We start from the raw sequence: 12,593 nt of genomic DNA on the forward strand, positions 1-12,593 counted from the left end.
GCGGGTTTTATCTCGTGATTTCGGTGGGGTGGCTCCGGGAAGGTAGGGGTGTGACATCAACGCGTGACATCTCGGCGCCTTAATCCACCGTTTTAAAAGTTGAATAACAAGCCGGAGGCCACCGAAGAAGCCCACAAACCCCACAAAATGGGAGCGTTCTTCATTTCAGCATCCCCCCCCCCCAACCCCACCGCACTCCGCAGGGCACCGCGTACGCCACAGGCCAAGAGGCGCATCTGGGCCGCCATATGGAAACGCTGTCTGCATCGCACATCTGCCATCGCCCATCACCGGCGAGAACCAGACCAGTTACCCAGCGCTGCGAGGCGAGCGCGGTGCTGGGAGCGACCCCCGCAAAGCCAGCATCCCCTGAAAACGATTCGGCCACGCCGGTCAACAAACCCAAAGAACTCCCAACTGTAATGTCTATTCAACAGATAGCTTTTAAAACAATACAATCTTTGATTTGCCTTACCAAGAGGTTTTTCTTTCATTTTTTTTTCCTTCCTTTAACAGTTTTACCAAATCCCAACAGTTGCAAGAGTTAAAAGTTAACAAGCGCTGACCTCACTCTTACAAGGCTTTTCCAGAAGCCCTCAAAACTACTGTAAATAATGGATGTCTACGCTAAGGAAAAAGACAAGTGAGATATGAAAAAGTCGGGTGAAATTAACTTTGCGGTTCCCCTAACCAGAGCTCAGAGACGAGACAGTTGCCCTGACGTGCCTTACCCTCTCGCATCCGTCTTAGTGGCAGCGTGTGGGGCATGTTTATAAAGTTATTGCCAATGGCCAAGTCACGTGGCAGTAAAACAAACCTAATACTATGTCTTGATATACTTTGTCATGGAAAATAAGATGGATTAATAAGACTTTCTCTGTCTGAGACACGCCTCCCTCCTCTAAACACAGAGCTGGGCTCAACCCTAAGGTGTGTGGCTCGGTATATTTGGTAGACTTGCATCGTAGTGCCTAGATTTTTAATATTCAGTTATTAAGTTATAAGCATGTGTGATAGGTGTCTGCAGGTTTTTTTTTCCCCAGTGAAGAATACCAACCCAGCTAGACAGCAGCAGGGCTGCTGCCTGCATACGTTCATTTCGCTGTAACGCATCCGAAAAAAGATAGCTAATGCTGAAAGAAGTGCCACGTGGCTTGTTGGAAGTGGCGTTACTGTTTGTAAAACGTCTGTCTGTGCTACGTGGCGCTAAGTATAGAAAAGTCATTGCCCCGAGTCTCTTGCACCCTGCCTCGTGGCACAACGTGACGCTTGACCCTGGGACTGGCAGCCTTCAAGACAACATGCGAGTGGATGGTGCAGAAGGCACAATACGCGCTTGCTCTACGCATCTTTTTCTAAGTTTGCTTTCTTCTAGTGTGGGCCAGCAAAATTAAAAGGTCCCCTGGAGCTGGATGTTATATTTTGATAGCTCCCACAGTTTTAAATTTCTCAGCGTTTCCACTCAGAGCACCTCTTGGCCCTCTGAGGAGCAGCCTAGAAATCCCAAGATGTTGACTCTGCACCTTTTCCCTTTGTGAAGATGGCAGAGGACACCATCAGGCTATAACTACGCGGTCGCTTGCGCAGTGTTTTGCTGTGGGGGTGGCAATGGTCAAACCTTCCAGCCTTTTTTTTGGCCATCCCTTCTCAGGGAGCAGGGTAGAGGACAGCAAGGGCAATGCTGACGGCTGGCAGCTGTGCTCTGACCGCCCTTCCCGCATCCGCATCAGTTTTCCTGGGTTGCCTGACAATAACCCCTGTTGGGGCTGTGTCCTCAACGAAAGCAGCTCGTCTGAGGGACAAAACGAGTAAGAAAACCACTCCTGTTTTCATTAAGAAAATTATCTAAATGAGAGTACTAAATACCATTTCAAGCAGTCCAAACAACGGGGTCCTTTCACACTCACTAAATCACACTTTCATTAACCCCAGCATGCACCTTCCTGAAAGACAGGACTAAATTATCTACAATATTTTGCTTCGGGCAGTATTTTTTGGTAGTGCGATTCTCCAATAATACCATTAGCAGTAATGGACTGTCGTAATGTCCCACGTGCTGTTATTCAGGGGACAAACGTAGCAATGACAGCAATGGTATGGAGGAGGGATGGCAGATCCCGACTCCTCTCCAATGCTGAGCAGATGTCTGTGAGGATGGGATGCCGTTTGGGAAGCCGTGCCTGGAATTGCCGGGAGAAACGCTGCAGAGCGCAGCTGGCTGTGAGCCACGCTAGGTCAGAAAGGTACAACGTACAGATTCTGGGTGCCCAGCAAAAACCACCTTCTCATGGAATTCCTGCTTTTGGAGAATACCCCTCCATCTAACCAAGTTCAGATTATGGGTTTTTTGGCTTTTCGTGGAGACGCAGCTGTATGTCTGTGACGTGCGATGGTGTGATACGGAGATGCAGTAGGACAACGTGGTTAGGATTGATTTTACCCGGAGTGTGAAGACGCTGTCAGTGTTACGGGCTTAGCAGGGCAAAGCAGTTAGAAACGCAGCCGACTTTACACTGAAGTACCCATGAGTTTACATTTAAGTAAATTCCTGAGTGCTTTGTTGAATCAAGGCCAGAGATACAAAAAAATAACACTAAATGCAAAAAGGCAATGAACCTGAATTTGCTTGAGTACACACTCTCAAGCTGTACATGAGAGTTTTGCTGAATGTATGTATTTTGCCAAAGAAATACAAAATAGTGCTTAAAAACCTGCTTGTGGATGCAGTGAGAGATAGGAAATGAGTAGTATAGCACATATTTCATAGCAAGGGACATTGTGGTAAATATCACAAAGACAAATCTATAGAGTTACTAAAATGCAGTAACAGTGTAATGCTTGAAAAAGCTACACAAAAAATATACATAAAATCCAACATACACAACCAAGAACAGAAAAAAACAAACTTGAGATTTGATGTAAATTTAAATATGCTACATATTTCATTATCTAGACAAGAACTGTACAGACATATCATCATTAAAATCCTCGCTACTGCACAGAGCAGGCAGTTAAAATTATTGTAATTTATCTAGGAAAAAGATCTACCCAAGAGCAAAAAAGCCCCCCCCCCCCCTCTTTTTCTTTCGCAGATACCATTTTATCAAAAAAAAAAAATGCACCTACAATTCAGACAGAGGTGGAAGCCTTAAGTTCTTACGCTTTTGGAGAAAAACCTAAGGGCAAGCACAAATGAAGCGGTCTGAAATGAGAGTGAGACTTTTTATATACCTTAATTTCTGCGTGAACAACTAGCATACTTAAACCTCGTGTGATGAAAACCCAAGAGCGCTTGATAGTTTACAGGAGTTTATCACTAAGTGCGTACGCACGCCTCCGTGCGCACACATGGCTACGATCATAGAGAGCCACTCCACGGGCGGAAACGTATTATCCACCATTTCTAACGCTCTTAATGAACGTGAAAGTTATGTGAGTTTTAAATATAAGCTTAGGGAATAAGTCGGCATTTCAGCTTGAGGGTCACATCCCTTATGCTGAGGTGGCCGTCCGCTGACGCCCGGTCACCTGCAAACCCCCAGATATTGTCCTTGGGAAACGTATTCCGCAACTCTGGGGCATATGTGGATTCGCAGTCTACAGTGAGTTTTAATTTCGTAATTACTCATACGCAAATTCATTCCTATCCCGAGAGAGCTGGTATTGAGGAGGTAGCCTTACACTTTTCGCAGGAGAATTGGGACAGAATTTGGGATTTCATCAGCGTGACATCTTCACCTTCCCCCTGGAGACTTCTGCAAGACTCCACTCTGCTAAACTACCAAACTATGGGAAATAAATGTCAGTGTCAACACTTTCTGTCATCTCTGTAACACTTAGTGTACTCTGCACCTGCGACAAAATTACCCCCTTCTGGCAGGAAGTCTGTAATCTCCTTCCCGGAGGTCTGAACCTTCCCATCACGCTGTCAGCCAAACGGCGCCCATCAGGCTGGCTTGCAGATACCTCTGTTCCCACGGATTGTAGGAAAACAAGCTCGACAGTGATGAAAATCTTTAAGAGAACTGCCTTCCACTGCTCGAAAGGTCAAGATCCTCCTCCTTCTTTAAGCAAATGGAAGCAGAAAAACTGTCGCCGGAAAAAATTACCCTCTCAAGAAACTGTAATTTAGATCAATCCTACCTGTTTGGAACTAACAGCTGCCAGCAGACTTTAGTCCCAAAGCCAGCGCTGCCAAGAAACAGATGAAACGTACTCTTTTTGCTGGGCACACATATATTTTCATTCTCCATTTCCTATTGCCTCCTACTTACTATTCCCTACCCTTTTTCTGGTCTTTCCAAATCCTTCTACAGCTGGTTAGTCAGCAGAGTCATAATAATACACAGGGAAAACTTGATGATATGCAGCTCTTATGCTAATTATATAGGGCGCATTTATTTTGTCTCAATTGTCTCCATAAATTTCGTTTCTTACCTTTGCGAATATTACCACTACCTGATTGTCCACACCGATCTGGTTTAGTCAAAAGTACTCCTTGCTTCTTCTAGGGTGGAGGGGACAAGTTACATGGGAAGATCCGTGGAAACAGATTTAGGAAGGGTGAAGTAGGCAGCTACTTGTATTGAAAGCTGCCCAAGGATGATTAAAAGTAAACAACTGCAAACCTTAGCATTTTTGAAATGGCAAAATTAAACAGCATTGGAAGCATGTTTAAAGCTGAACAGCTGTAGAAGAAAGAGGAAGAAATTCTGCTCCTAGACTGATCCTATCTACAAAAGCAGACACAAAGAAACAGCGTATGATACATTTCAGTGGGGAAAAAAAAAAAAAAAAACAACAAACCCCCAAAAAACCCCAAAGATCAGATGAGACAAACTCAGTGGAGCATTCTGAAATTTTGGAAGTATCATGCCTACGCTTTGCTAATTAAAAATAATCCCGAATGACAATGTCTACTTATTCCCAATGATGCCTTTTGCCCCTGTGGCTACACAAAGGCACCAGGTGTGACAGGCAGATGGCATTCACCCCCGCTATCCCCTGCTGGCTGGGAGAAGGGGTTTTGCCCCCCTGTTTCCATCTACGAAGTATCAAGGTTGCCTTAACTTGCACCTGGCTGTCCGCTGTCTAAAAGACTTGTAAAGGCGTCATCTGCCTTGATTTCTGCACCGACTGCGCCTCTGAAAAGGTCACAAAGTCCTAAATAAATTCGCTTTTTTCTTTCCCATAGAGGATTCTCATGGGGCCACCTGCTTCTTTTGTAGGGGGGCAAGGGGAGCGCAGCGCAATGACGGACTAAATCTCGTTGATTTGCTATTTTAAACCAACACCCATCGATTTTACAGGTGCTATTCCCGCCTCAGTGGCTGGCGGTTCAGGCCCTGGGTTTATCAGGGAACCTGAGTTATCTCCAGAGGCTCAGAAGGGTGGACGAGCCCTCGGCGTTCGATGAGCCTGGGGAAAGGGTCGAGCTCGGTGCCGCTAAGGCAGAGGTAAACTTCTAAATTGCATAAAGGTTTTTTTCCTCCTGCAGACAGCAACAGGATCCAAAGGAGAGGGGAGAAAGAGCTCCAGCGCCCGCAGCAGCACACCGAGGTGTGTTTTCCAGAAGATGCACGAGAAGCTGTAACAGGGCGAAAACAAAAGTTGGGAGGGGGAACCAGGAGACAGAGCCCCACATCTGCCTTTCGCTCTCTGCTCTTCAGCACGTCAGAGATCACGTTTTCTCCCCCCAAACAAGAACAAGCAAAATAAAGAAAAAAAGTCTTTGTGTTCTTTCCTTCTGGGTACATAATGCGCATCTGTGTGCACACTAATAAATAAACTGGCAACAACTGCAGACGAGGCTATTCTGTAAACAATAAAGCTATTTATACCATTTCATACTTTTGTCAACATTTGATACTTAAATGTTTCAATATGATTGTGTATTTCAGAAATAATTTGATTCAAAGTGATTCTTTCATCAGCTTTGGCAGGGTCAGGAAAGATTTTACCCCCTTGTAACAGGGGCAGCTGCTGACATCAAAATGCATACAGGATGATGCTGTGCATACCATGAGACGCAAACCTGTTGTACCTGATAGTTAGGCGAGCAGAAAGAAAGGTGAAGTCTTGGCTTCCATCATATTTTCCCCAGATGTGATGTTGCCCTGCTCCATCAGAGCCGTTTTTAGCAGGTGGCAAATTCTTGTTGCAATTTCAACATTTATAAACCAGTTTAAATCTAAAACTAACAGAGCAGAGAATGTAATATACTGGGTTTGATCGATCTGTATCTTCGGGTTTCTAAAACCTTGTTGGTTCAGAGAAGATTGCTATGAGTATATTATACGTTCTACTTCAAAATCATACCTTTTCAGACACCCCCACATAGCTTAGAAATAGATGTGCAAATGCATTAATTTTTGGCCTTGCTACATTTTGCAGAGTGGGAGTATAAGGGGAAAAAAAAATACATGAGAATGTGAAACCTTCCTTCTAAATTAAAGGTTTCATATCCTAATAAATAATTTCTTTGGCTGTTAGTAAATGCTTCCATTATCCCCTAATGTGGAGAAGCCCGCAGAGACTGGGTGTCTGCTGCTGCCTCTGTAATCAGAAACCTGTTTTGACTGTTCTGTCAGGTAAACAGCAGAGCCTGGGCCACGTCTCTTTTCTATGCTCCGTGGAAAAATAAAGCAGCTACTGAATAACTACACAGACACCCACAAAAGCACACACAATGTAGTGTTGGCTGTTCACTCAACACACTGCTTCCCTGTGTGAAAACAGGTGGTTTTCCCGTGACCGCAGCGATGCCGAGGGCTTCCTTGAGCCCGTGGCTTGGGTTTTTACGGGAAGGATGATTGACGTGGATAAAGAATTCAAGCAGCAGCTGAAGGTAGCTGAGCCTCCTGGAAGTTGACAAGGATGGAAACACGGAGAGAGAAACCTTCAAATGAAGAGCTAATTAATGGGTGCAGTTGTGTGCTGGTTATCAGGAGGGCTCTAATTACAGGCCTAGAGGAAGACCACAAAACTAATGAAGGAATTCACATTTAGCGGAGAATATCTTGCACTGACATCAACCTCCGGGTGACAGAGGAGACCAATGGGCTGACGAGACCGCTCACGCCTGCAAAGCATGGGGCTGCTCACCTGCCTCTCTGCCGGCAGCCAGGTTTTAAAGGAAAGGGGGTTTTACCATGGAGGAAAATCCAGCAAACTAGAAGAGCCATGCAAACTGCATCACAGTCAAATCAACCCACCGGCAAAATTACAAGCAATGGGAACTGCTTCATTTCTGAATGAGAAACTCATATTCTTTAAAAAGGCATAACAGAACAGGAAACTGAGCCCTTGATGCTTGGACAGCTCTAACAAAATGAAACAAAAAAAATCCCCAGCAAAAAAGAAATTTGAATACTTCATGAGAATTACATGATTTTCACACTTTTAATTAAATTACTGCTTTGGCTCAGCCATTTTGCCATGGGCTAGAACTGTGCAGAGTTGTTGTTGTGGAATATTAGATGGTTTTTATTTGAAGTTCACAGCATTCAAAGAAAGAGATTAGAAAAAAAAAAAAAGACGACAGGCTTGCAGAGCCCATAGACATTCATGGAAAGACTTTTGTGAATCATGGAAGAGGCATTAAAGGGCTGGTCCTCCTGAAACCAACAGCAATTCTGCCAGGATTTCAATCCTTATTTTTCAAAACATCCCAAAGTGTGTCCTCTGCTTTCATCCCTCTCTGGGAAGCAGAGTCACCTGCCAGCACAAGCGAGCAGTCCTCTCGCGAGCACAGCTGCCATCACCTTGGAGTCTGCCCTAAGGAAGGAGGAGAGGATGCCAGCGCTACTCTCCTCCTAGGCAAGGCTTGTAGGTTTGTAGATCTGCATCCTTAAAAATTCCACACGCATCTTTAAGACGAGTGCTGTTAGAGAAGCTGATTTGAAGGTGGAGGACATACTGTGCATCATTTTTAGGGAAGACCAGACGTAATTTGACATGTTGACCCAGTATGGAGGCACGTGCTGCAAGGGGAAAGGTCTCACTACCTATTGGTGTTCACGGTTTTTCACGCTGAAATTCTGACACGCTATTTATATTCATTTCTCTCGGTACATACCTAGTTAAAACCCAAATTAGCCATAACTTCCATTTCATTATGACAAGACATGAAAAATCAAAAACATATTGCTCATCATGATGTTATTCTTCCAGTGCATACACAGGGTATTGCAGAAAAAATTAAGGACTTGTATTTTTGGCTGGTTATCTGTCAAACAGTCTGCTTGTGCAGGTCACAGTTCTGTAAGCAGTCAAATAAGCTCATGATGATAAACTGGAAATTACAATACTTACGTACAAGGCCACACACCAGCATGTATACCTCTACATGTTGGAAACACCCTATTTGTTTTCTGCTTTGTTTACTATCAAATCTTCTTATTTCTCTTTCATGCTAAGAGACAAGTAATTATAAGTCTACTAATCAATAGACCATTTTATTATCCAGTGCAGCTCTGAATAATCCTCATAATTTAACTAGCTTCTGAGCAGGCCAGCGGGGAATACACGGAGAAAACAAAGAATTTGACAAATACCAAGGGCTAGTCAGTACAAAACAGCTTTCAAGAAAATAAAAAAAAGCTACCCGAGATTAGTTTTAAGTAGCGGAATCAAAGCAAGTGAAATGCAAATCTGGGTTTTCTTCTTTTCTTTGCAGTAAAATTCGCAGTGCGTTGCCCCAGCCAAGCCCCGGCGGTCAGGCACGCCGTGACTGCTGGAGGTGGCACCTCCTCCCGCGCCAGGCAGAGCTCCTTGGCCATAGGACGGGGTTTTTTGCACAAAGAAGGGAAGAAGGGAAGGGAAGGAGTAGGTTCTCCTCCCTCAGGGCTCCCCCCCAGGTTTAGGTTTCTCCGCTGAAGCCTTGTGAAGAGCAGCAGCGGCACAGCTGTGCTGGACCAACAGCATCCTCGGGCTGCGGAGCCAGGTGCTCTCCAGGCTCCGATGGAGTGCCCTTCCTTACGCCGCTCTAGACACGGGTTTAGCACCTAACCGCTAACAATAAAGAAGCAGGAACGTGCCTGCTGCCACAGTATTCATATATTCACAGATTACAAAACCAGACAGTACCACTGGTTCATCTGCTCAGACCTCCCTCCCTTTTTTGCCTTTAAAACAATATAATTTTATTTGGCATTCCAGAAGTGTATATTTATTTAATTGAAAGCAACCAGGATAATTATACTTTGTCTATCAAAAGTGTTTTCTGCGCTTTAAAGAAGACTACGGAATAAAAAGTAGGACAATGCAGAGTAAAAACATTAATTAAATAGTCCTGAATGTATTTTCTATGCTCTTTCATTTCCTTGACAGCATAGCTACGCTATTTCCTCATTTATTGTTAATGAACTAAGTATATCCTTGCTTGGTCTTGCTACAAAATTAAAACAATGAAAATAAATAAAACCAGCCTAATGTTAAATTTAAGCCTTTAGGTCCATAAGAAATATTTACAACTCAAATCACAAACTTTTCAATATTTAACAGAATATTGCTGTAGCCAGTGCATAAATAATCAAATGAATAAGACATGGCAAGATGGAAGCAGACTTGAAAAAAAAAAAATAGGGTACAGATGCAAATGCTTGTGTATGTATAAAAAAAGTCAAAAGTCACTCTGCTTAGAATTTATATTATTTTCATGTTGAACTTATTTTACCTCGGAGTCCACGACCAATGATCCAATCTATTTCATTAATGACATTATTTCTAAATCTTTACTTGGCGCAAAATTTGCTTGAAAAATCTATGGGTCCTGCCTACTGGCCTAACATTTATTTCTTTAAGTCTATTTTAGCTATTTTTTGGCCAGATGCCATGCCAGGTCGTTCTTGTTTGGATCTATTTCTCAGGAGGACCATTTACTCTGAGCAGGTGAGGTTCGACCAGAGACCTCCCCAAGCCCCTTCCACCCAGAGTGACCCTACAGGAAGGCGGAGCTGGGGGAGACCTCCTGGTTCAAGAGGACTAGCCCCTTATCGTCACCAGCACAGGACCCTGGTATCAACTGATCACTCCAGTTCCCTTTTGACTGTTATCCCTACTGGAACACCACTGCCTTGATACCCTCTTTTTATTCCCAACCTAAGTTTATCTGTGGCCAGTTTATCTCTGTTTTCTCTCATGTCACTTCAATCCTTTGGCATAAATAGTTCTCTCCTCTCGCTGTTCATTTATTTTCACTTCTAGTCATTGTTTTGCTGTGTTAAACAAGCCACATTCTTTTAGAGGATGGAAACGTCAACAAGATCACATCAGATGAGCAAGGATGTGACATCACAGCAGTTCTTACGCTCTACGGTGACTACCTTAACATCGTGCTTTTTTGAAGTGCGCTGGGATAAAGACACACACAATTCCAGCGGAGACAGAATACTGATGTGCTGCAAGCTCATCACACTGGCTGATGTAAATATACCTTTTTTTTTCCTCTTCTAGGACAGGATCATCGCCAGTTCTCTCTCCCCTGATATAGGCCAGCATCACAATTGCCTTTTTCATGGTCACAACACTCCAGCTTACTCATCCTGTTGTCATTTAGCACATCACATGCTTTTACTTCTCATTCATTTCTAACTGATGAGCAATTAACTTGTAGCTGAATATCTTGTTATCCTTAAGTATGTGATTTTGCACTTGATACTAATGAATTCATCCCTCTGCTCCTACCCCAGTCCACAGGGTCATTCAACTTGATACCCTCATTTTCTCCATATTGACGGTGCCTCCTTTCTTCATGGCATGCCTAATCAGCGCACCGCCACTTTTTGAGCTACTCCTGGGCTACATTTTTACTGCTGTTCATTAAAGTTAGTGAGTCTCAAGGAAGAAGCAAGATTTGCAATCAACCAGCTCATCAACTAGGAGCAAAATATTAGTTTTCTATTCCTGGTAGGTTGCATCTAAAGTCCTGGCTTCATCTTACAGCTATCTACGAGCTTTATCCTGAATCAGAATCTGGAAGAAGGTCATACTATAAAGGCAACAAGAGCTACAAGAACAGTGTCAGGCAGAATGATAACAAAAAAAGAGGAAAGGAAGAAGAGGCCAAAATAATCTGGAACAGTACTGCCCACGCTCCCAGAAGAAATAAGGATAAATGTCACAGTCCCTGCAAAGAAAAGGAAGTATTTTGAGCCATACCTTTATTCTGACCCACAGCGGTACATCTTGTTGACGTATAAAATTGCTCCTAATAGGAAAATACATCCTTAGTAAAATGCCCAACTCTTTGGGTTTTTTTCTGCAGCTATAACAGAATAATTGATTAATAGTGCAGAAGCCAAGAAGAAATAGCATGTATGACATGGCGTTTGTACTTTATCAGACAGATTAAGTAAAGTTTTAAGCGGTGCAAAGGCCTCGTGTTAGTTCTTTGCAGATTGGTGAATTCCATCTGTTAAGAATGAATTTCCATTTGGCACACAGAAAATGACTGTGCTGTTGTATAAGCATCTACACTAAGCTTTGTCATTTATTTCTGTAATTAAAACCATTTTGGGAAAGACGTAGTCAGTTCAAGCAAATTACACGTTACAATAAAACAATCCTAATAACAATCCAGAAGTTATTAATGAATACTCAGTTCTATATAGGACAGTATTAACTGGAGTAGCTCCTGAACAGGATTATTGCTATTTTCGGGCTTTCAAATGTGTTTTCTGCACCAAATATGGCAGTTACATTTGCATAATAATCATAAATCCAAACCAGAAATGTAATTTTATTTTTCTGAATAACCAGTCTGTTAATTTATCAAGGGCTCTGAACATCTAAAATGCTGGAGCAGAGGATAAGATAATGATATGCCTTTTTCATGGGATTTAGTAACTAGAAACAAGCAGGGAACTGAAGGATGAAATTTTTAAAACAACCTCTATTGATTGTAAAAGCACGGTTTACAGTTTCTTAGATCTATTTGCGTGGTGTTTGCCAGCCTCTCCTCACCTCTCCAATCCCAAGAAAATCAGCAAAGAAATAACAACTCTTCCTATTCTGATTAATTGTTTAGAAAATACAAAAATTTTGTAACTCCCAGGGCCTTTCCTAACAGAACGTGCTACGGCTAAAAGCCTACTGGCAAATCATTACATATAGATGACTTAAACATGTGCTCACACAAAAAGACAGAAAAGCAACTTCTGGGTAAGGGGTTTTACTTTTGTACATGTCGCTATTTGCAAATTCTTTATCCTTCCTTTCTTGCTTTCAGCGGAACTGTTTCTTCTTACTAAAGACCGCTGCTGCCCAGGTACCTTTAGAGGAGGCAGCTCAGGCAACCAACCCCACGGCCATAGGAACATGGAGCTCCAAGAGGACCGTGCAATTCGGTCAAGAAGCTTGGGAGACATTGAGCAGTTTCCTCAGGGCAAGACGCGCAGTAAGATAAGGCAATAGTGCAGCCCACTTTGGTCAGAAAACTTCTTCCCATAATTTCAGCGAGCTCAATGAATGAGACACCACCAAGGATGATCATGACCTCACACATTTGTGGGAATTTTGACCTTTCGAGCGCGAGATGATCATTCCTAGATCATCTGACAAGGACAGGGTATGAAGATGAAGCCCATTATATG

General features: G+C 43.1%; 1 protein-coding gene across 24 annotated transcripts in view; it reads right to left on the reverse strand.

The window, feature by feature from the left end:
• The window catches only part of NRXN1 (neurexin 1), a 735,823-nt gene that overhangs the window by 56,317 nt on the left and 666,913 nt on the right, over positions 1-12,593 (reverse strand). The window lies entirely within an intron of this gene.

The sequence above is a fragment of the Grus americana genome, chromosome 3 (assembly GCF_028858705.1).
Source record: "Grus americana isolate bGruAme1 chromosome 3, bGruAme1.mat, whole genome shotgun sequence".
Taxonomy (NCBI): domain Eukaryota; kingdom Metazoa; phylum Chordata; class Aves; order Gruiformes; family Gruidae; genus Grus; species Grus americana.